Source organism: Alosa alosa, chromosome 16, assembly GCF_017589495.1.
Source record: "Alosa alosa isolate M-15738 ecotype Scorff River chromosome 16, AALO_Geno_1.1, whole genome shotgun sequence".
NCBI lineage: Eukaryota > Metazoa > Chordata > Actinopteri > Clupeiformes > Clupeidae > Alosa > Alosa alosa.
In genome coordinates, this window is record NC_063204.1 from 7943372 (window position 1) to 7968371 (window position 25000).

General features: G+C 46.2%; 1 protein-coding gene and 1 pseudogene across 2 annotated transcripts in view; one reads left to right on the plus strand and one right to left on the minus strand.

The window, feature by feature from the left end:
* drosha (drosha ribonuclease III) overlaps positions 1-25000 on the plus strand; it is a 221208-nt gene that overhangs the window by 85686 nt on the left and 110522 nt on the right. The gene's annotated exons all lie outside the window — the stretch shown is intronic.
* Positions 4961-25000, minus strand: part of LOC125309747 — a 67432-nt pseudogene continuing 47392 nt past the window's right edge.

Genomic DNA, 25000 nt, shown 5'->3' on the forward strand with positions numbered 1-25000 from the left:
CATCATCTTATGTGTGTGTGTACTGTGTGTGTGTTTGAGTAAAAAAAATGAAGCGATGGTGGTGATGGTTTTCTAGAACTACTGGGCTATGTGTGCCTGTGTGGGTTCGTGCGTGCGTGCGCGTGTGTGTGTGTCCGTGTGCGTGCGTGCGTGTGTGCATATATGTGTGTGTGTGTGTGTGTGTGTATATGTGCGTGCATATTTGATTGCAATTGTGCATCTGAGAGGGTTAGTGACGGCACCCCCACCATTGGGTCCAAACTCTGGCAACACAGTGAAGTTAAACAAAGCATTACACACACACACACACACACACACACACTCTCTCTCTCACACACACACACACATACACAATCAGTGAGGAGAGGCCTCCACCCCCACACACACACACACACACACACACACACTCTCTCTCTCTCTCTCTCACACGCACACACAACACACACACATACACACGCCATCAATGAGGAGAGGCCTCCACACACACACACACACACACACAAACATATGTAGACATACACATACAGACAGAAACGATGTGCACAAGCCACCTATCACGAATCATGATCACCAAAACAACCATGAATGTCCACCTACGCAGACTTACTTTCAAGCACGAATGCCTCAACAACACACACACACACACAGACAAACAAACAGCACCAACATGCATGAGTCATCCTGTAACAGATGGAGTAGTGACGGTCATCTCCGAGTCTTGTGTGTCCTCTCCCTGCTCTCTTCTTTGTTTCCCCTCTCTACTTTCAACTGTTGAGATTTGAAGTGGGTTCTGTCTCGAAAGAAGACATGGAAAGGCAGCAATTTTAGAATATGTGTGACTTGTGCTGCTTGCTCTCTGTGTGTGTGTGTGTGTTTGTGTGTGTGTGTGTGTGTGTTGTTTACCCTTAGCGCTTTCAGATATAACCTCCGGAGTACATGCGGAGGTTTGTCAAACGGAGGTCCTACCTTGAGTGTCAGTACAAGCCCGAGTAGTGGGTGTTGTATTGGAGGGAGGGTGTACATGCATGGCTACCTGTGTGTGTGTGTGTGTGTACATTTGTTGGTGCTTTTGGTGCTTTGATGCAGATGCACTGTGACAGCAGAGCTGCAGCTTAACAGATTACATTTCACTATTAATCTGTTTCTCTCAGTCAAAAGGCACATACGTCTACCGCAAAATGTACCCCGAATTATGGAATAACGCACACACACACATGAAAATGTCATGGTGGGAAGATGCCTCTTTGTCTGTTGCCATAAATGGGTAGACCATTAAATGGTAGATGTGTAATAATGGACTCTTGTTTAGCCCTGAACAGCCATCGGGCAATGATTTTGACCAGCCAGCAAAACCACTGACCGAAGTAGAGATTAACCTGCCTGTGCTCCTGCTGATATATATATGTGTGTGTGTGTGTGTGTGTGTGTGTGTGTGTGTGTGTGTGTGTGTGTGTGTGTGTGTGTGTGTGTGTGTGTGTGTGTGTGTGTGTGTGTGTGTGTGTGTGTGTGTGTGTGTGTGTGTGTGTGTGTGTGTGTGCGAGGCGTGTGTCCAGATAACTTCCCACAGATGGCCCACCAGAAGCGCTTCATCGAGAGGAAGTATCGGCAGGAGCTGAAGGAGATGAGGAGAGAACGCGAGCGACAGGAACGGGAGAGCGATGACGGCGAGGATGGCAGGAAGTGATGTCATCACAGGGGGAAACGGTGCCCGACCGGGAAGGCACGTACGCCAGCATCTCAATGTGTTATTATGTCCAAGGCTTCATCATTGGGATTGAACTGTTTCACCATCATGTCAAAAGGGATGGGTCATGCAAGAATGGACATTCTGTCCACTCACGGTCATTCCCTGGCTGTTCTATTGCGGGGTTGTTCTCCCCAGTGAAATGGTAAAGCCAAGCCCTTTCTATACACTTTGGGATTCACAGCGGCCTTGTGTTTCCTTCTCCAAAGAAATAAAGAAAACGTCTATAAAAGAACTCTATGCTTCAAATGTTCAAACGCCATTAGACACCTTTGTGTGAGAAACAAAGCAACATAATTTTATGCAAATCTGAACTTTACTGAAAAGAGTCCATATGCATTAGATGTAATAAGCTACTAGCAGTCTTTATTCACAGACTTGGACGATGGGGAACTTCTGAGGCAGTTTTTAATGTTGCCAAAATGGCCACAACATTTTTGTCAGGAATTCTGTAGTACATGTGGAAAGAAGGCTTTGCAATCAAACAGTTGAACAGAGACTAGCAGTGTACTTATATTTGCCCCTCATAGAATTCATCACAACACTTTTGAGTATTCAAGAGGTGGTTCTGAAAATTCACATTGAGGTGGTACTTAGTGGAACTCTGATGATTATTTGTGTTTTTCTGGTGTACGGTCCCTTGGATGTTCTCTTAAACTTTTCTAATGTATTTGAAGCTGTGTGCGTGTGTTTTGTATGTAATGGAGTTGTCTGTGTATATGTTTTAAAAGATACCCTTGTCTTGGTAATAAATCGCAACAGAAATGAATTCCAACTTTTTGGCTAATTTATTCTTGTAATTGTGTTCTGTTGCCATGGCGAATGCTGGTAGCTGTAGCTGACTCAGCCTGCGTGTTCACATCCAAAGGCAACAGTACAGTGGAGCTGACCAGCCTATCAGCAGCAGGGGAACTCTGCTGTGCTACCCAGCGCTGAGAGGGTTAATCGGATTCAATTAAACAGAATATTATCTAAAATGGAACCATCTGCCTTGCATCTGCTTCTGCACTGCAAACAATTTCATTTTTCCCCCTCTCCTCAACCATTATTCCCTCCCATTCTCATATTTGGTCTTTCTCTCTTGCTCGCTCTGCGAATTTCTGTTGCCAAAAGATCTTAATTATAGATTGTGTCTAATTAAGAGTCACTTCCGTTTGGTTAGCATGTAATCAGGCTATGAAACCAGCTCTCTCTCTCTCTCTCTCTCTCCTCACGTTCTGCTCAGGCGTGCAGAGTAACCCTCTAGCACAGAAGCCTTGTCGACAACTATGCCTGTTTGTACTGCGCCTCTCTCCCAACAGTGTGTGCTTGTGCGCGCGCACACACACACACACACAAACACTCAGCAGACTGGACTTTCAACATATTTTTAATCATACAGAGTTATATAAATATTTTGGTACAAAATATCACATCGTACAAAGCGTAGATGACTGGTGGAGGCACCTGCCTGTGTGATGCTCGCAGTCGAAGCGACAAAGAAAAGAAAAGAGGACCCCCCCCCACCCCACCCTCCCCCAAAATAAAAATAAAATGCACAAACTCGCACAGTCAGACTACACGACTTCACCCACGGGACATGAGACACACGGGCAGGCTCTGCAGCCAGGCTTCCTGTATCTACACAAACATTCAGAGAGAGAGAGAGTGCGCACGCGCACACAAAGCTGTCTAGTGATCCTGACGGTCGTCCGTTCCGTTCTGTCATTTGTTCATTTGTTTGTTCCACGTCCCGGAGTGGAAGACCACCTTGTCCGTTTTCTCTGTATGTACGATATTTTCCGAAGTTTTCATAGTCTCCTGTCACAGCGATAACAACAACAAAACCACTCCGATGATCATCCGCCTTCATCTTCGTCTTCGTCTTCAGTAGTGTTCTTGTTCATGTGTGGTAATCCAGCAACATTTGTCTCCAGTCTGTGTAAAAAGCTCTCAGCTAAAGGCTTGTAAAGAAACCACATTAAGTGCTTTCACAAATAGTCACCACAAACGTGTCTAACCCTCCCCTCCCCACCGACTGTCTATACTAATCCACCGGCTACTGGAAAACAGTGTCATATTAGCTAGTATATAATAGGTGGAATGGTTTGTGTGTGTGTGTTGAAATATTTTTTGACTCCTATGTGTAGCCTAAGAGAGATGGTTGAGTGGAGTGGGTTGTAATTACAGTATTCATGTGTTTATAAATGAGTAATTGATGTGTAATTAATGACCTGTGAGGATTTGGACAATGTGACCTGGGGAATATTGCAGTCTTTGCTTGGCTGCATTTCTTCGGACCTATCAAAGTGCTCGGCTCTACCAAACGGTTGTGTGTGTGTTTGGATGTGTGTGTGTGTGTGTGTGTCTGTGTGTGTTTGTGTGTGTTTGGATGTGTTTGGATGTGTTTGGATGTGTGTGTGTGTGTTTGGATGTGTTTGGATGTGTGTGTGTGTTTGGGTGTGTTTGGATGTGTTTGGATGTGTGTGTGTGTTTGGGTGTGTTTGGGTGTGTTTGTGTGTGTTTGTGTGTGTTTGTGTGTGTTTGGATGCAGTTTGTCTCAAATCTTTCTCTTTCGGTTCTATTGATTTTACCATCTTGCCCTGTAAGATTAAATCTCTAACTGCTCTTTTTCCTTTTCTACAACATCTTTCCACTTTTTTTCATTGACAGTTTATTTTCCTTTTCACTTCACTACTTCACACTGCTTACCTCTTTTGTGTAGAGTATCTGGACTGAAACCAAGCTGTGCCATTTGGAGTCGACAGACTAGTTTAAGAGACCCGCGCTTTGTCTGGAACAGTGACGCTTCACCTAGTGCAGTCAAGAATAACTAACAGAATCACGCACACACACACATAAAACCTTTTCTAGCTTCAACCATTTAGCATTATGCATTGCTTTGCATTGGAGCATTATGGGTTGATTTACACTTGATTTACACTTTTGATGTCTTTTGGATTTGAGATGTTTATTTTGGTGTATATTGAGGTGTGATTTTAAGTGAAGTGGGGGTCCAAAGGTATTTTTGTGTTGAACCTGGCGACTGTGGAGAATTGTCTGTCTACTGTGTGTGTGTGTGTGTGTCTCTAACCAACAAACACAATAAGGCAGCATATTGTATCTGAGTTACAGTAAACATAGTCATCAAACTCACAATACGCCAATACATCCCCTCCCCCAAAACACTGTGATGTGTCTATTAGCTTCAGCATGGGTTGTGGGTGATTATGAATTTGTGTGTGTGTCTGTGTGTGTGTGTGTGTGTGTGTGCATGTGAATACATCTTCATAACTGCCCACTTTTCCATAAGTGTAACAGATGCTTTGAGAAAATTAAAAAGACAGGACAAAAGTAAAAGTATTTCCTATACAGAGTCAGGGCTGAGAAGAGAAGTCTTTCGCTCATGTTTTTTTTTGTTGTTTTTTTTTTTCTTCATCAGAGGTCTTCACTGCTCTGAGCGGGAGCAACTAATACTGACTAATATCAGCCCAGGATTCAAAGGTCAGAGGTCGGGGCTCTGTTCTGCACGGCTTGAGGTCAAGCGATGAGAGGTACTTCCTGGTTGTCCCAAAGGCTCAGGCTTAGTGGTGTGACAGCGGTTCTTTTGAAAAAGGGCACTTGGGGGAAAGAAAAGAGAACAGAAAAGAGAAAAGAAGATAGAAAGTCGAAGCCTTTGCAGGAGTTCCCGTCTGAGCCACTGGGGGCAGTGTGTCCCCAGAGCCTGCACAGTGCACAATGTCCGCTTTAGTTTATTTGTGTGTGTGTATGTGTGTGAGAGAGAGAGAGAGACCGAGTTTGTGTAAGGGACTGTTTTTGTTGTGTGTGTGTGTGTGTGTGTGTGTGTGTGTGTTTTTTCTTGACCGTTCCTCCTCCAAGTCCCTGGTGGTCACTCACGCGGCGGCGTTATGAATCCTTGTCGCTGTCCTCGGTGCCGTACATGTCGGCGAGCTTCTTGAAGCGCGGGCCCCAGTCGCTCAGGTAGTTGTAGTCGTGGTCACCGTCGCTGGCGGCCGACTCCAGCGAGCTGAGGCTGTGCGCCACCGACCCGCTGCCCTCGTACGCGTAGGTGGCCAGCGAGTCGTACGGCGGCGCCGTCGGGTCCGAGTCGTTCTCCGCCAGCCGCTGGGCGATGAAGTCCCGCCTTGTCCCGTTGTCGAGGGCCCCTGGCGCCAGGCCGGGCGCATCAAGGACGGGAAGGTCTCCGCGGCAACGGGGAGAAGAGGGCGTCGGGCATGATGTCGCGGCGCAGCTTGCTGTCCTCCAGCGCCTCGGGGTTGCGCAGCGTGCCGGTATGTCGGGGCCTCGCGCGGTCCTCCTCGCCGCTCGCCGGGAAGCTGACCACGCTTGTCGCCGCGCCCCTCCTTGAGATGATCAGCTGCTCCTTCTTATGCTTGACGCCCAGAGGGCGGCAAACAGAACCACCAGCACTAGTGAGAGCGAGAGAGAAAGGGATGACAAAAGAGGGGGAAGAGAAGGAGGGAGAGAGAGAGAGAGAGAGAGAGAGAGAGAGAGAGAGAGAGAGAGAGAGAGAGAGAGAGAGAGAGAGGCGACAACATGGTCACTATGGAGACAGCGAACAACATGACATTGAGGAGAAAGTAAAAAGAAAAAACTAAAAAAAAGGTGCAACAAAGAAAGGGAGAGTGAGAAAAGCAGAGATCGATATGGAGACAAATGACAACACTAGCTCAGAGATGAAGAGAAAAGTGGGCTCAGAAAGACTGAGGGAGAGAGAGAGGGAGCGAGAGAGAGAGAGAGAGAGAGCGGGAGGGATGGCAGCAGAAGCAGCAGCAGCAGCAGCAGGAGTTGTTATATGGAAAAGAGCAGGGATAACAACATGATTCTCAAGGACTCCCGAAACAATACCAAAAAGTGACATTGAAATATGAAGGGACAAGGGAAGAGAGGCAGCGAAGGAGAGCGGCAACAAGATGAGTTTGTGAAGCGCAGAGGCAGAGACAGCGACAGCATAATGACCGTGGACAACACAGAAACTGACCCATGACTACTATGATGACAGACATCAAGGTTACAGGGACAGGGAAGATATTGGGTTGGGTTTAGCACAAGAGATAGTCACAAAACACACACACACACACACACACCATAACACTTTAAGGTTGCAGAGTCAAAAACTAAAATATTGACCAATAACAATGACAGAGAAGAGTATTGCACATGCTTGTTTTCTCTGAATCACAACAGATATGCCTTTCCATTTAAGATCAGCACAGAACATCCAACAAGAAGTCATTTTGTGCCTGGACAAAGTATATTTGATTTGTTGTTTGATTTGTTGTTGATAAGCACAAGATCACTTTAGTGGCCCATAGAGGACAATTACGCTATTGTCCTCTATGGGCCACCATGTTTCATATGACATTTCCTTCACAGCATTTATATGGCATATGATGCTGTGTTGTTATTGATGACAAGATAGCTAGATATTGATTAGAACATTATTGATCTACATATCAAAATAGAAAGAAATACACTTTTCTTGACACAACACAATGTGGTTCTTCCCCCTTCAAATAATGTCTCCAAATGAATTATGTTGCGCAATAACTCATAGTACAGACAATGGGGTTTCTGACATTGCCAATGCACATGCAGACTGTCTGGTTGTTGCCGGTGTATGAGCCATTTCATCTGTCTTTGATTAGCTGGGTATCCTTTAGCACTACAGTGGGCGTAAATGTGTAAGTGGGTGTAAATGAGTGGCCACTGGCCAGTATGTTGAAAAATGATGAAAAGAAAAGTCCTACATTGTGCTACAGTCCAGTAGCATAGTATCAATGATCATATTGCCATATTGCTTAGAATGAATAAGGCTCTATCTGACATTTTTGTCAAAATTGAGTTACGGTACTTGACATTCTTATTCTGTGACAACTTCAGAAGTTGTGTATTTTTGGACATAATGTCTAATGAGGCTTGTTCCACTTATCAATAATTCTAGGGAATTCTAAAACTTTGGAGATCAATGCTACCTCGGAACTATTCAGAATGCAGATAGAACCTTATAATTCCAAGGGGATGATGTAGAGTAGCCTATAATAAAATAGTACAGAGAGCTAGACTGTGGTGTATTCTGCCACTCTGAGCAGTGCTGTGTGCGTACTGTAGTACTTACTCAGTAGTATGCAGACGCACAGCAGTATGGCCACCAGTGCTCCGGTACTGAGGCCAGCGGTCAGTGCCTGGGCCTCGGCGTTGCACAGCTTCATGTTGCCGTCGCGGTCGCACGAGCACACGCGCACGGTCAGCGTGTTGGTGCTGCTCAGCATGGGGCTTCCGCCATCCGCGATCACCACGGGGATGAGGTAGCGGCTGCGGTGGAGGCGGCTGTAGCCGCTGCGCAGCGTCAGGATCATCGCCGTGTTGTCTGTTCGACATTCAGCACAGAGTTAATTAGCACCCGCTGAGAACGCGCGCTGGCCAGTCATGACCTAACCCAGGGTTTCATCACAGTGTGGTGTGGTGAGACTCACTGACTGCCTAGTGAACTGCATCTCACATCTAACCTTTTTCTACTGCCATACTTACATGATGAAATCTTATTATGGCCTGTGTAAGAGAATGATATGAAGAAATCATGCGCATGTGTGAGGAATGAAGCGAAGTTAAAGAAGTTAAAACTTTAAGTCTGGATCTGTAATGATTTATGACACATTCTGCTCTCTGTCAGGAGTGGGGAGAGGGAATAAATCTTATTTGAAAGAGCTATAACTCCTAATTAATGCATTATGAATGTTCTCATTACGGCCGCAGATGGTGCCTGTTGTCATGGGAACACACCGTTATTGTCTCGGACTGTGAAGTTGGCTTTGACCGAGGCTTCAGGCGCTAGACGGAACGAGAAGCGCTGACCCCCGATTGGCTCGTCTGGATCAGTGGCGCTGATCATCTGAATCCTCTGAGACACCAGACACACACACACACACACACATTAGCACATTAGTGACAGCCCTTAAGTATTTCTCCATCAAAGTCTGATTCTGTCACATTTTCTGCTCAATTTTCTTTAGCATCTGAATCCGCGATGAGGTGTAAAAGCATTCTGAGGTTGAGAATGTGAGGAGCGCACATTTCATGGCATACTGAATTCATCTTTACGTGTTCATAACTTTATGAGATAACGGAGTTGAATGGTTTATTAATGTACTGAAACGGTTGTGATGGAGGCTACAGAAAACCTCCGTGTGTGCCTCGGAGTGCCTGAGTTACAGTACAGCATGTTCTCTCTCTCTCTCTCTCTCTTTCTCTCTCTCCCCCTCTCTCCCCCCACACATAGCCTCCTCTCCACATTCTCATTCCCCAAGTCAGGTTTATCACATTTCCGTCCCCAGAGGAAGGTCACCCTCAGAGACACACATCGGTGGCATCTGTGCTTGGGGGGGGGGGGGGGGTGATGGAGTGAGAAAGATGGAGAGAGCGATCAGAAGAGAGAAACAGAAAGGATGCATCACTCACGGAGGAGGAGGAGAAGACGGAGAGATGTAAGAGGGGAGGAGTGTTGAGGGTAGAATGTAGAAGGAACGGACGAGACTGGTATGACAAGTACAGAGAAAACAGAGTAAAAAGAAAAGGAGGAGTGTGTGTGTGTGTGTGTGTGTCTCTGTTTGGATGGGGGGGGGCTGGCATTTACCTGTCCAGCTTTGGCGTTTTCACAGACAAAGGTCTCGTAGAAGGTGGCGAAGATCGGGGGGTTGTCGTTGACATCCAGGACTTTGATGGATACGGGCACCCGGCTGATCTGGTTCAGATTGTCTGGGAGAGGACACAAGCAGACCGCATGCAACCGTAACTAAGGGTAACAATTATGGGATTTCTGGGGATTGATCCCTCGAAAAACTGAAAGGATGAAGAGGATTAGCAGTGTTCAGCATAACATTAAGACATGCTTCACGCTCTTAAGTCAGATGGGAGAGCCAACCAAATGTTGATTAATCCCTCAGCTTGCTTATGTAACAACTGTGTCACAGCACTTCAGATCAAGTGTTAGAAGTTATGCAAGTGCACATCAAAACCAGCTGATTTAGCCTTGTCATCTCAGGCCTGATTTTAAGACCTCTTGTTGGCATTAGAGTTTGAAATTGGTATTAAAAGTTGCAGCAGAAGTTGGTTTTGATGTTTGGCAGTAGCTGACTTACTGAACTCCTCTGCCCTGATGGAGATGTTGTGCCAGGGTAGCGTTTCACGGTCCAGGGTCTTCTGAAGGTAGACCGAGCCGTTCCCCGGGTACACATTGAAGACGCGGTCCATATCTGTGTGCCGGTCGACAGAGTACCTGCCCCACAAAAGGAGACCAACAGTCAGGAGCAGGACGCAGGCAAGGTCAAGCTCTCTCTTCCAACACACAATCACGAACCTGTACAGTAAGTCACTGTTACAACGCAACGCTAACAGTCTGATGGAGGGATAGTTTTCTACATGGTTCAGTCTCCTGGCTAATGAAGCCTATTTGTGAAACCCCATGAAAATAATTGAATAGCCATGAACGCGCATGAAGCAAAAATGAAATGATCCCGCCAGCGGAACATCTAAGGTCCGTTGTTAACAGTGCGTCCGCGTAATGGCAGTATTAGTCATTATTAGCCCGAGGTGCCTTTCCTCGGCCCCAAGGAGACCAGGGCACAGGTAAGTATGCCCTCTCTCTCTCTCTCTCTCTCTCTCTCTCTCTCTCTCGCTGCTTAATGAAGTTTATCATTAGCCTGGGCCGGCGTTGCCACGGAGATCCGGGGCGTCTGACCTATTTAGAACTTTGGAGAGCGTCTGGCCGTGGTGGCGGGAGTGGCTAATGCAGGAGGCTGACACACTTCTGCCGCGCGTACACTCTAATAAGATAATAGTGTGACCCAAGGGTTTTAATCGCAGACACTGATCGCTAGAGGGGGGAATACACATGCGCAGATACGGGTGTGTGTGTGTGTGTGTGTGTGTGTGTGTACGCACACAGGTTACACGTTTGTGTTTTGTTTCTCTCTTGTGTGCTCTCCGATGAACACCATATATCAGTTTGATTAATGGCCTGGACAAGCGGCACAGGAAATGGGAGGAGGATGTTACCCTCCCCACGGGTGTGTGTGTGTGTGTACGGAGAACGTGTGGCTCTTTCTGAAACTCTGGAAGCCCCCCACCCCCAATCCCCTCCTTCCTCCACTACACAACCACCTCCACACCCTGACTGTCAACCTCCGAGTTTTTATCAGATCGCTAAATTACCTTTCTCTCTCTCTCTCTGTCTCTCTCTCTTTGGCTCTATCTCTTCCCCCCTCCTCATCTTCCCAGCTGTACCGTGCTTCTCTTCTCATTTGGTTGGTGGCGTTTGTTCAATGGCTAATTGCTTTGCTAATATCCGCCATAATTCAGTGGGCGGCAGACTCCTCCTCCGATTAGCGCCGGGAGATAATGGCCTTTTAATGCCAGTCCAGAGGAGCTGTTCTCAGCAGGACCCCCCCCACACACACACACGCACACACACACACACACACACCTACCACCATCCAACGCGCTCACACACACACACACCGAGATCTACTTACCACACAGACACACACACACACACACACACACACACACAAACACACTTGTCCCACCCACACCAGACACATCCCAATATTATGTACGCACACAGGAAGTCCTGTGGTGGAGCCAGGCTGTGGTGCCCATGTTGGCTTGTGCTGGCACCAGGTGGACGGCTTTTAGATAGGACCCATGGTGGTTACTGGAAGCAGTATGTTTCCGTGAGCGCAGAGAAGCAGGAGCTAGGAGGATGGCTTTATGTGTGTGTGTGTGTGTGTGTGTGTGTGTGTACGTGATTTGTATTTAATGTGTTATACATGAAGTTGAATTTCCTGTTATTTCTTGTTTAAAATCTAAAAAAAGGTTCCTTGATTTGATCAGTTTAGCAGAGCAAGCGGCTGTTTTGGTGAAGTGGCCCACTGGGTCTCCTCTCTACTCTCTCACCTTGTTGGCAGCAAAAGTGCATTCAGTGCATCCTGCGTTGTGTTGAACCTGTGCGATTCAGCGGACCGGGAGTCGAGCGTGCTGACAATTGAGCTAAAAGCCCAGGCTACTAGCTTTCATGCAATGAGGCGTCGGGAAGCGAGGTTTACCAACGTTCTACACGCACATCTAAGCTAGCTGGCATCCGTTACATGTCTGTGTGTGAGTCTTTGTGTGTGTGTGTGTGTTTCTACATACCTGACAGGGCTGCGGTTATTGTCGGGGTCCATGGCGCTGACTGCCCCTACGATGGTGCCCACGGGGGCGCTCTCCAGCACCTCCATCACGTACGACGACCGCTGGAAGACGGGCGGCTCATTCTCATCCTCCACCGCCACCTTGACCAGTGCCGTGTCGTGGAACGGCCCCAGAGAGCGGAAACGTGGGTCCAGGTAGCGGTTGTCCACCTGCACCCGCAGCGTGTGCATGCGCTTGGTCTCGTAGTCCACGTGCTGGACGAATAGGGACCAATGGGATGCGCGTGAGTCACGCAAACTTCAACAGTGATGTAGTACATGGAGTATCCCCTAGATGGCATCTCCATTAGTAACAAATCATGACGAATATCTCCCATTAATAATGAATTTGAGTAGGTCTCTTGTGCAACTGTGTCAAAACCGAAACGTTGACAAATTGTTTTATCTTATTTTCAATTATTTGTTGTTTGTTAATGTGATCATGTAATCTCGGCATTATTGTAAATGAGGCATTCCCTCAATGAGCTTTCCGAGAGGCTAAATAAATAAAGTTTATTACTAGTACTAAATTAGGTTTATACAACTACTTATTTCAGCCCATGGTCCAGATTGGAGAGGACAGAAGCTAATGTTTCTGCTCATTTCTGCTTCTCTGTAACTTGGTAAATAAATGCTCACTCGGTTAAGGGTGAGGACCCCCTCCTGAGTGTCCTTGTCGGTGCTGATCTTGAAGATGTCGCGTCCGTCCTCGCTGGTGATTTTGTACTCCATCTCTGCGTTCCTGCCTACATCGTTGTCCCGCGCGTGAAGAACGCCGATCACTGAGCCTGGCTGTGCCGACTCAGGAATGCTGAACTGATACACACCTAAAAAGACACACACACACACACACACACACACACACACATTAACACTCATACAAGGATGATTTTGTAATACCATAATACTCTTGCCATAATAGAAGCATACGTATAAATATTTGGATAAGTATGGCTTCTTCACCAGCCGTGCTACACACTTATTAAGCTAAATGTACACACACACATTTACAGGCTCTCTCTCACACACACACACACACATACATACATACACACATACACACACACAAAAAAAATGTGTTGAACGTGGGCCCTTCTCCAACAGGGTCTGGCGATGAGCTTAGCCTGTGTGATGTGATGGGCTTAAAAGCTTTTGGAGTTGTGAGAGAAAGTTTTCCACAGGATTGCACTGCAGTTGAAAAAGTCCTTCAGGCCCAAAAAGGTTAACAGTCACATCACAGAATCTACAGCACTGCTTCCTGCACACACACACACACACACAATCACACATCTGCACAGAGTGCACACACACACACACACACACACCTGCACACACACACAGGCATTTCCCATGGTGCAATTCTGCATTCCTTTTTGGTTTCATTGCACCACCTTCAATCAGCCTGTTTAAAAGTGTGTGTGTGTTTGTGCATGTGTGTATAACCCTGCCGTCCTGTGGCTCAGTTTAAATAAATAGCTGCACTGCCCCGTAAGAGATGATAAGCACACAGCCCCTCAGCCGTAAAGCATTCTGACAGGGCTACAACAGACCACAAAGCATCTGGCCACACATACAGAGGACAACACACACACACACACACACACAGACAAAGGTCTGGAGGAATAAAAGGCGTTTAGCGTGTGGTGTCACAGCCCTCGCATTTGACAAAGCCATAGAGTGACACTGGCTCCTCTCCTTCTCGCCATTAGAATGCACACCTTTCCCCTGCCACTCACTCACTTCTCTACTCCGCTTGCTCTCCTCACACACACACACACTCTCTCTCTCTCTTTTTCTCTTTCTCTCTCTCTCACTCCATTCTTTTCATCTCTGCCTGACCTGCCATCCTCCCACCCTCCTGTTCTTTCTCTATTTTTATCACCTTCAATCATTTTCTCTGCCCCTCTCTCTCCCCTCTCTCTCTCTCTCTCTCTCTCTCTCTCTCTCTCTCTCTCCATCCCTCTATCCCTCTCTGTCTCTCCATCTCTCTCTGTGTCTATCTTGGAGAGAGCTGTGATGTGATGATGTGTTTGTCCCTGTTGAGGGGTGTGATGAATGTGGTAAGGCTGCTGCGGTGGCGTGCTCTCTGTAATGTGAAAGGACTTACATCAGGCCACACACACACACAGGCACACAGAGTGACACAGACACACACACACACAGAGTTAGTGAGGGGAAACAGAGTGACACCAGTAATCTGTCAATCTGTTTCAGCTGTGTCTGCACTTCACAAGATATGTGTGTGAGTGAGTGAGAGAGGGATGGGAGAGAGAGAGAGAGAAGGTTGGGGAAGCAAGAAAATACGGAAAATACATTGAAAGAACAGAACCAACGCAGCAATCAAGGACTGAGAGATGGAGAAGGAGAGATAATAAGAGAACCACAAAGAGAGGGAGAGAGAGGGAGGGGGAGAGAGAGGGAGAGAGAGGAGGAAGAGGGAGAGGGAGGGAGATCTGAGGGGGGAGAGTGCTCTCTTCTCATTTAACAGGGATTAGTGCACACAAAGAGGGCCCTTCCCCGTAGTCTGTAATTATCCCCAGACTGGATAGAAACTCCCACAATCCACCTCTCTATCCTCCCTCTCTCTCCCCCTCTCTATCTCTCCTCATTCTCTCCCTCTCTCTCCCCCTCTCTATCCTCGCTCTCTCTCAACCTCATCCCGCACCCTCGCCAGAGCTGACAACAGATGGACAGGGCCGCTGTGACACTCCCACAGCCCTCCATTCATCTAGCCCTCCATCACTCTGCCCACCTGTCTATTCATCTGTCCATCCATCACTCTGCCCACCCGTCTATTCATCTATCCCTCCATCTATCTGCCCACCTGTCTATTTATCTATCCCTCCATCTATCTGCCCACCTGTCTATTCATCTGTCCATCCATCACTCTGCCCACCCGTCTATTCATCTCTCTCTCCATTTCTCCGCCCATTCATGTTTATGCTGGATCAGAGGCGTTTGTTTGTTCTCCTTCTGGATGTGCTATGAGCCGTGTGTGTGTGTGTGTGTGTGTGTGTGTGTGTGTGTGCGTGTGCTACGAGCCGTGTGTGTGGTGTGTGTGTGTGTGTGTGTGTGTGTGTGTGTGTGTGTGTGTGTGTTTGAGCCATGTGTGTGTGTGTGTGTGTGTGTGTGTGTGTGTGTGTGTGTGTGTGTGTGTGTGTGTGTTACGAGCCATGTGTGAGTAGGTGTGTGTGTGTGTGTGTGCGCTACGAGCCATGTGTGAGTAGATGTGTGTGTGTGTGTGTTTGTAAAGTAAAACATGCAGTGTTTCCTTTATGTTGATTTTAGCATGGCGGCCGGCTGCAGCAAAATTAATGCTGTTATGGTATCAGAATCAGGGCAGACGCACAATGTAGTTGCGGTTGCCTTTTAAATATAGTTGCGTTCCTGCCGACTATTCTCCCTCGCTGGCTGCCACTCACATTGCAATTTAACACTAGTCAGAGGTTATTATGGCCTGTCCAGTTTCACTTCACATATTACATGTTGTATTGATAGCCTATACATGTTGTATTGGTAGCCTATTTAAAACAATAACTTTCTTCCCTTTTTGAAGTTTTCTTCATTTGTAGCGGTGGCCACTGCTTCAGAATTAGGGCAGACGCACAATATTGTCCGGAAGCATGTTAGGCTAAATGCCCAATTTTAGTTTAACAAAAATTAATAGCAATGCTAATCCGAAGTACCTGTCTAGTTTTATTCCATAAATATATTGTTTTTATAGACGTTAGTGGCATGCGCTATCAAGAGCTTCCATGTGCTGCGCATGTTTGTCAAAATCGTAAAAACTGGGGTAAGCCTACAATTTTCGCACAACTTGTTGGAAAGGTGGAGGCTAGCACAGGCTAAGGAAAATCCATTAATTTATGGAGCTGGTTGTATTCAAAGTATTTCCCATATCGTAGCTTATTAGCTCACAACAACAGCAAAATTGAAACTTGGAGAGGGTCTCTCTCCGCGGAGACTCTGCTGTTACATTACATGCAACCCAGTAGAAGACTATATTGGCAAATCATTGAACACCATTCACACATTGTAGCCTATTCTACGTCGCTACACGTGGAGCGCTAATGTGTCTACTGTAAATCATTCATGTGTGAAAGTCATTAGGCTGGAAGCGCTAATGTGTCTATTGAGCTCATTAGCCTACTTTCAATAGGCCTACTGTACAGCCTGAGAGGGACAACATAGCCTACTGTAGAGTAAACAATCAGTTTACTTAGTTACTTTTGTTTAGTTAAATCCAGTTCTTTACCCTATCTCCATAATATGCTTATAGAAAGACGAAGTCGGGAAAATGCTTCAGAGAAAACATATTTATTGAAATAATGATCAGTCTACATTCTACATTCTACTGTCTACGTGTTGTGCGGAGGAATTCGTTGATCTTGTTGATGCAGTCCTAAAGGTCACTCCTCCCCATAGCAGGAAACTTTCGTTGCAGTGTTGAGACCACAAAGTTTTTCACATTCTGCGGCAGTGCTCGCTTGCCCTTCGATCCATCCCAGTTGGTGGTTTTGCTCCAGGCTTTATAGTGATCCTCTGTGACGATGGACCTGAAGAGCAGGCATCCGTATCTGCCCACTTGGCCGTAGCTCTGTTGGTGAATCTTAGCGTGGTCTTCGGGATCAACATCACGCAAGGTCACGTCTGCGTGTTGACTAGGAACTTGGATGCTGTCGTTGAGTGTGACGGAGAGGGCCAATGGAGACATCTGCAAGGAGGGCGATTCTGAAGCTGGTGTCGAGGTGCACGTGGGGATTGGTCTCTCAGGCGTTGAATGACTTCGCTGCTCACGTAGCGTCGCCTGAAGTTCTCCAATTCCAGCTCTCATCTCCTGTAAAATGTCTCTGTGGCTCTCCAAGTGGCTGGTCTCTTGGAGTTGTTGAAGCTCTCGTTTGATTTGTTGACCTCCGCTTTCAACCGATCAATCTTGGCGTCTTTCTCGGCTACTCGAGCTTTCTCTGCTGCAAGCTGCGCTGTTCTGTCGGCCAGACTGTACAGCCTGAGAGGGACAGACTGTCGGCCTACTGTACAGCCTGAGAGGGAGAACCCGACTAACACGGGACGTCCCCCGGACCTGATGCGGACATTCACTACGTCCCCGATTGGTCCCGAACGTCATGTTCTCTAGCGGACGTTCCGGTGACCTTATTGACGTCCGGAGCAAGTTATCCTTTGGTTATTGCGTGACGTCCGGTGCAGGACTTTCTGGGGACGTCACTGTCAGGTCCCTCGGATGACATTTGCATTTAGTCATTTCAAAGACGTCCTAAGGACCCGACAATAACGTTATACCGGGGACATCAAGGGGACTTTTGTTTATTCACACATGGCAGCGGAGTTGAGAGCGCTCTGGCAGAGAATGTCTAATAAGGACTCTGGCTCTGGCTACAGCCTGCAGGACGGAGACATCACATCCATGCGCGACTTTACGTTACACGTCATAGCAACATTGAGGTCGAGGGTCAACTCCACAGCATTCGGAAGAAATGCACCATTGGTGGCCACCGATGAAAGTAAGTAACATTGTTGGTTGTGTATGTAGCTGATAAAGTTTTCAATAACTGAATGAAACTGAATGAAAAGTTGTCATAATGTCAGCTGCTAACGTATAACGTAACGTTCTGTAATTTTCCTCTGGGAATGAATAAAGTATCTATCTATCTAACGCAGTAGCTGCAGTAGTCTGCAACATATCATACAGTTTTGAAGCGGTCTATGAACAAAGTATGCTAGGTTTACTGAAGATATCTAAGGCATACATTTATCATATACAAACATCAAATTCATGTTAGCTGATGTGATGCTTGGTGTAACATTAGCAAAGTCGCTGTTCTTAGCTTCTAGCTTACAATGTGCATTTCTTCAGATAGATAGATAGATAGATACTTTATTGATCCCTAGGGGAAATTCAAGAACTGATAGCTACTGTATCATTACGTATAACTGTCATTATGTGATGCATGTAACATGCTCTAAATAGGCAGTGCTTTATCTAACCTAGTCACGTACTTATTATCTGTTTTATTTTCAGAAACACACACACGGCCGAATTGGGGCTGAACCAAGGACTTTTGGAGCTGAATCCGATGCAATAAAACTATTGCAAATGTTAAAAACAGACCACGTAGCATTTGTTTAGGGTTGCCTAGCAAAAGAAGTGACTACTTTATTTGTAAGGCAAAACGTTCTAGCTCTACATTGCAGAAAAAATAAGGATACTGCTTCTTCGTGACTTGTTTAAATGTCATTGTAATTTATTTGACGCATGCTCGCGTTTAAAAGTGTCACGCATAGCTGTCCCCTATGTCACAGCAGCTCCTTGTGGAAACAGCAAAGAAGAGTGCACATATCCGATGAGATTTCTGACGAGGAGACAATCTCTGCCTTACTGTTTATGAATAAAAAATCATATAGAATAGAAACATTTGGAATCTATTTATTTCAGCTTAAAGTTGGCTACAAAGAGCATTCATAGCCTAGAGAAAACGATACATTTTTCTTTATCTGCAATGTTCCAGGAAGATAGGCTTACATACAGTAGGCTATTTTTAGTCTGTCCCTGTTTGATCACAGGTCCAAGAAAACGCCTTAGAGTGGATATAACGTCAATGCATTCTAGTTATATTTCATGATGTTTTCTAAACAAAGTTCGGGAGGAGCCCTTAGGGATGATTGACAGCAATTAACTCACCTGTCTTCTGCCGCCAGGGTATTTAAGCCGGCCTCCTTATCCATACGTCACACACTGCGGCGCTCGCAAAATTATCCCTCCTCCTCCCCCTACTCCTCCATTTCACTGATAGCCCAGTTATGCATCCTCCTTAAACTGGAGGGTGCAAGCGGCTCTATCGCGATCGCATTCCATGACCACGGCCAGCTACCATGCCAAACACGCGCTTAGCTTATACACTCAGTATAGCAATCATGCCGACGGGCGAACTAGTGAAACGTACTTTATTTCATGTTGAGTTTGGCTTCCCAGCATGCATTGCGATTCATTTACGTATTTTTGGCTATTATTCGTTTTTTTTTATTTTGAAACAATATGGTTTGAACAATTTAGCTTAGGCTAGCCTAGGCCTACTCTGATGTTTTGAACAAGATGCTACGGGATATGCCCATTAAACATTGTAGTAGGTTGTTAAGAAAAAGACACCGTAGATGTGAAAGCAGCACATCCTAGCCCGGTATAAAGGTCCATTTCTACTCATTATAAGTGTAATGCACAAGGAGGACGTGATTTCATACAAGACTGTACGACGTGAAAACATGAGGTACCGGTAAGTGTAATTGATTGAGTAATTGCCATACAAGTCATAACTGCTTGTTCATGTTCCGTCAACCTCTCTCCTAGCAATGGTGAAACCCATAGACTGGAATACCGCTATATCACGATTCATGTTTTTTTATTTTTTTTATTGTGATCACGGAAATATAAACGTTGCGCCCATAACGTTGCGGTGCCCATTACAGGACGTCCCCTCAAAGTTAGGGGACGTCTTTTAGACCTCCCGAACAGAGGTCTGCGGGACGTCAAGGGAACCCTACACAATGTCGAGGAGGTGACGTTCGCCAGGGAACCTTTAGGGGATGTCGCCAGGACTTTATTTTGTTTACTAGGAACATAGCCTACTGAAGAGTAGGCTAAACAATCAGTTTACTTAGTTACAGTTGTTTCGTTAAATCCAGTTTTCTACCCTATCTCCATAATATTCTTATAGAAAGACGAAGTCGGGAAAGTGCTTCAGAGAAAACGTGTTTATTGAAATAATGAACATTCCAGGCCTACATTCTACTGTCTCGTGGCCGCCGTCACCAGTATTGCCACGGCAATACTAGTTTTCATACTTGAGGTTACACTAAACAACGTCACAAACTGCTGCTGCCCTTATCCTCGAAGTGTTTTTCCCGATGCATATGCTGTAGGCCTATTGTAGCCTACTGTCAGTGACTAATGCGAGAAGCGGGTTCTGTGTTGCATGCAATTTTTCCGACACTTGGCTGCAATAGCAAAGGCTATATTTCAACCTCGTTAGTGTAGTAAAAAAAATCTGAACTATTCACAAGGTTTCTGGGCAGCATATTTATGTTCTGTTAGCAAGCGAACTTCTCATGACTGCCGACAAAGTAGCCTACTGCCAGCTGACGAAGCTCTAATTTTAAAACATTACTGAGAGACAGGCACTGTACAATCAAGAGATCTTGCCACTGAATCCAAAACTATGTTTAACATTATGTACAAAGCTTATAGGCTACAGTGGACTAGCAAGTTACAGGGGCTGCTAAAAACACAGAGAAACAACACACTGAAAACTCGGCCAATCACAGCCCTTGCTGTCAAACACTCCGTCCGGTTCGACCGCGGAACGCCACAGCGGACTTATGCTGCCCCCAAGCGGCTGCAGTTGTACTTACATTTCACCCAGCTGCGTGAATCACCTTGATTGTAAATGAAGTGTCAATTTTTAACCAGTACCCACTGTAGATGCGAACTCAATCGTAATTCGATGCAGGAAAAAAGCAACGACTGCTAGTAACGAAGGTAAATGGGATTAAAGCAATTTTGCAAATGTCGGTATGGCAAAAACATTTTGTAAGCACTTGCGGTGATAGCCTAGTAATGTGAATCCCAGACAGAAAGTAATGGAGATTTGCACCAAATAAAGGCTGTGTTGTGGGTTTTGTTTCTACAACATGTTGGCACAAAACTTAATTTCTGTCAGAAACCAAGTAGGCTAAGTGTTTTCTCCATTGTCAACGTGAACTATGTTCAAGCAGTGACATGTGATTTACTGTAATGCATGGGGTAAGGTGACGTGAGTAGGACAGAAGATGCCTGTCGTTAGTTCCTGAATCCTGTCCCTCTCCAATCACGTTAAATGGTGTGATTAGCAACTAGAATTAAAAAATATCTAAAATAATATATGTAACCTACTGATATTAAGTGTGACTATTTTTTTTTTTTTTTTTTTTTGTGGGGGTGTGGCCTGCCCCAGTGCTAAAAAAAAATCTAGAGGAAACACTGACATGTTCACCCTGGGGGAAGCAAGCCGCAGCTGTAGCTGTAGCTGTTCTGGTTGTGGTTGACAGTAACTGCCTGTGTGTGTGTGTTTTGTGTGCATATGTGTGTGTGTGTGTGTGTGTTTTGTGTGCATACGTGTGTGTGTGTGTGTGTGTGTGTGTGTGTGTGTGTGCGCGCATATGTGTGTGTTTGTCTGCATATGTGTGTGTGTGTGTTTGTGTGTGTGTGTGTGTGTGCATACGTGTGTGTTTGTGTGTGTGTGCATACGTGTGTGTTTGTGTGTGTGTGTGTGTGTGTTTTGTGTGCGTACGTGTGTGTGTGTGTGTGTGTGTGTGTGTGCATATGTGTGTGTTTGTGTGCATACGTGTGTGTGTGTGTGTGTGTGTGCTCACCCTGGGGGAAGCGTGGCGGGTTGTTGTTGACGTCGCTGAGCGTGATGCTGACGGTGGTGGTCCCTGACAGCCCCCCCATCTGGCCGGCCATGTCCTTGGCCTGGATCACCACCTGGTAGTGCTCCCGGTTCTCCCTGTTCATGTCCTGCAGGGCCGTCCGGATGACGCCTACGTGCATGCACACACACACAAACACAAACATACATAAGACATCAGCATGGAGCAGAAATGTTCAAATACTGCAGAGATATTTAAAGTCTGATGTGCCACTTAAAAACACACACACACACACACACACACAGAGGTTACGATCAATCTTTTTGAACACTCTGATGCCAGAGAGTACACCAGTGGGGCTAATTGACTCTGAACCTGAGAGACATTCTGCCATCACACACTCACACGCAGCAGCTTTCTCCACAGAAAGTAATGGAGATTTGCACCAAATAAAGGCTGTGTTGTGGGTTTTGTTTCTACAACATGTTGGCACAAAACTTAATTTCTGTCAGAAACCAAGTAGTAGCTAAGTGTTTTCTCCATTGTCAACTATGTTCAAGCAGTGACATGTGATTTATTAACACTGTAAACATCCCCACAGAATCAGCATGTCGTCCCCTCCCTCTCCCTGCCTCTCTCTACTGTAAGGGACGGGAGAAGATTGCTTTGACAGAGTTCCCTAGTGTTTGCTTGCACACACAAACACACACACACACACACACACACTTTATCTCTAAAACAGTTTCAATCTCTCTTCAGCACACACACATTCACTCCCTCTCTCTTTCCCAACATGCACACAATAGGTGCTTCTCAATTTGTCTGACAGACAGCTACATACTTCTCCGCAGTATGACACAAACACACACACACACACACACACAGAGAGAGCTCAGTGTTTTAAGTCTTTTTTTTTTTGGTATGTATTGCTTTTGTCCATTCAAAAGCCCTATATTCACTTAAGGACAAGTATGCGGCTACAGAAAGCCACTCTGTTCAAATGTGGGCATGCACACACACACACACACACACACACACACACACACACACACAAACACAAACACAAACAAAACACACACACACGCTCAGACACATATTTCCAAAACATCTGCGTAGTGAGTGTTCTTTACACTTTCCTTACAGAGCTTTGTATTCTATCTCTCTGTGCGTTCACACACACACACACACACACACACATGTACACACACACACACATACACACAGAGCTTATGATTTGAGGCCAGGGCTTCTCCTGTGCGCGATGAGAGGATGTCAGATTGCGCGGCCCACCAGGGATAAAGCATATTAGCGCTAAGCCGTCCGCTAATCCACAAACGGCCTTTTTTTGGTCTCCATTTCCCTTTTGTGTAAGACTCACGGCCAGGAGCGGCCCATTTTACACACGATTAGATGATTGCAGCCAGAACACACACACACACACACACACACACACACAAACATGTGATAGCTACAGTCAAGAACACACACTCAGACACACACAGAGGTTTGTTACAGACAAGAACAGACAGATGTATACAGACAAGAACAGATACAGATAAGATACAGACAAGAACAGACACACACACACATGAAGGCCCAGATGCACACAATCAACGGTGCCTTTAAGGCAGGGCAAGCGAGGGCAAGGATTATCCAGATACACAGTAGACTTGTTTACATGGAGATGCATCCAGAGATAATGACCGATAGAGGGGGAGGGGGGACTGGGTCTACCCATGGGCCTTACGACTGCATTATTTTGTGACTTGTGATTTTAAACACTCTCTTACATACAGACACACACACACACACACACACACACACACACATACAGTACACACAGAGGGAGGGCTAGAGTGAGCGTGAGCTAGACATATATTCATTCTGTCACGCACTGACACACGCACACACACACACACACACACACACACACACACACACACACAAATACACAGTTGGAGGGCTAGAGTGAGCGTGAGCCAGACCCACCTGTGTTGGGCTCCACGGAGAAGTAGGGCTGGCCCTGGAGGATGCTGTAGACCACGCGGGCGCTGTTGCCATAGGAGATGTCGTCAGCATCTGTGGCCGTCACTGTTATCACTGACGTCCCTGCGGAGAGAGAAAAAAAAGCTGTCAGTTTTGTCTTTCTTTCTTATCCTTCTATCCATCCAGTTGTCCACTGTGGTGTCCATTATGTCCCTTCATCCCTTCGCCCTGGAGTCATCTCAGTTCGTCCCCTACCACACACCTCATTAGAGCACTTACGTCTCCGTGTCCTACTCTTTTCAGCCATTACTCTTATCCTCTCTCCCTCTCTTTTTCTTTCTCTCTCTCTCTCTCTCTCTCTCTCTCCCTCTATCCCTACCTCTCTCTCCCTCTACCTCTCTATCTCTCCCTCCCTCTATCCCTACCTCTCTCTTCCTCTCTCTCTCTCCTCTCTCTCTCTCCTTTCTCTCTCTCTCTCCTTCTCTCTCTCTCCCTCTATCCCTACCTCTCTCTCCCTCTACCTCTTTATCTCTCCCTCCCTCTATCCCTACCTCTCTCTTCCTCTCTCTCTCTCTCTCTCTCTCTCTCTCTCTCTCTCTCACTGACTAAATTGTTTTGCTCTGTATCTGTCCTTTTCTCTTTTTTGTTCTCTTGTATCTGTCCTTTTCTCCTTTTCTCTTTGACCATCATTACTAAAAGAAGAGGTGTGTGTGTGTGTGTGTGTGTGTGTGTGTGTGTAGGTGGGTATGCACGTCTATGCGCCCTAGCCTTAAACCGACTGGAAAAATTCCATTAGGCATACATTTGCGTGCCTGCATACATGCGTATGTGCCTGTGTGTGTGCCTGCGTGCGTGTGTGTCCTCCTGAAGCATGGGAGAGAGAGCGAGAGAGAAAGAGCAAAAGCCTGCATGATTCACGCTGTGCGGAGTGCCTGAGGTTGTTGCGGCGATGGCTAAGGTCAGAGGTCAGTGGCTGACCCATTCTCCACACAGAACTGTGCCTCGGAGGCTTATTAGCTGGACAAAGTCCATTCCTGAAGCGCAGGCACCTAATGACCATGAAGAAATAACATGAGGACACGCCGCAGGTAAATACATAATACTATAAACTAAACAAACACACTCCAGAGGAGGGTTGCTTTTCTGTGTGGCTGAGCATGTGACTGTTTGTACTCGTTTTAGTGTGTGTACAAAGGCTTATGTCTCTCTGTGTGTGTGTGTGTGTGTGTGTGTGTGTGTGTGTGTGTGCACGCTAACAGTCTGTTGCTTTTTCTTAAAAGAGATCTAAAGAAATCCCAAATATTTACTGTTGTGTAAATCCTGCAACAGTCGTGTGTGAGTGTCTCTCTCTTTCTTCTTTCTCTGTGTTCCCTCTGTCTGTTTCTCTCTCAATCCGATGCATTTTAAAAGCTGAGCTCTTGACGGTTTTAGGACGACTCAATCAGTTCTAGTAGCAAGTCCTTGGTGGTGAACAGCTGAATGATGGCTTTCCCGGCGAGAGGGACGAGAAACGAGGCAGCGACGGGGGCGATGGCGGTGAGCACTTTACAAGACGCGTTAGGCTCAGAGACGATAAACACATCACTTCATATTTACACACACACACACAGCCAGGCCACTTTGA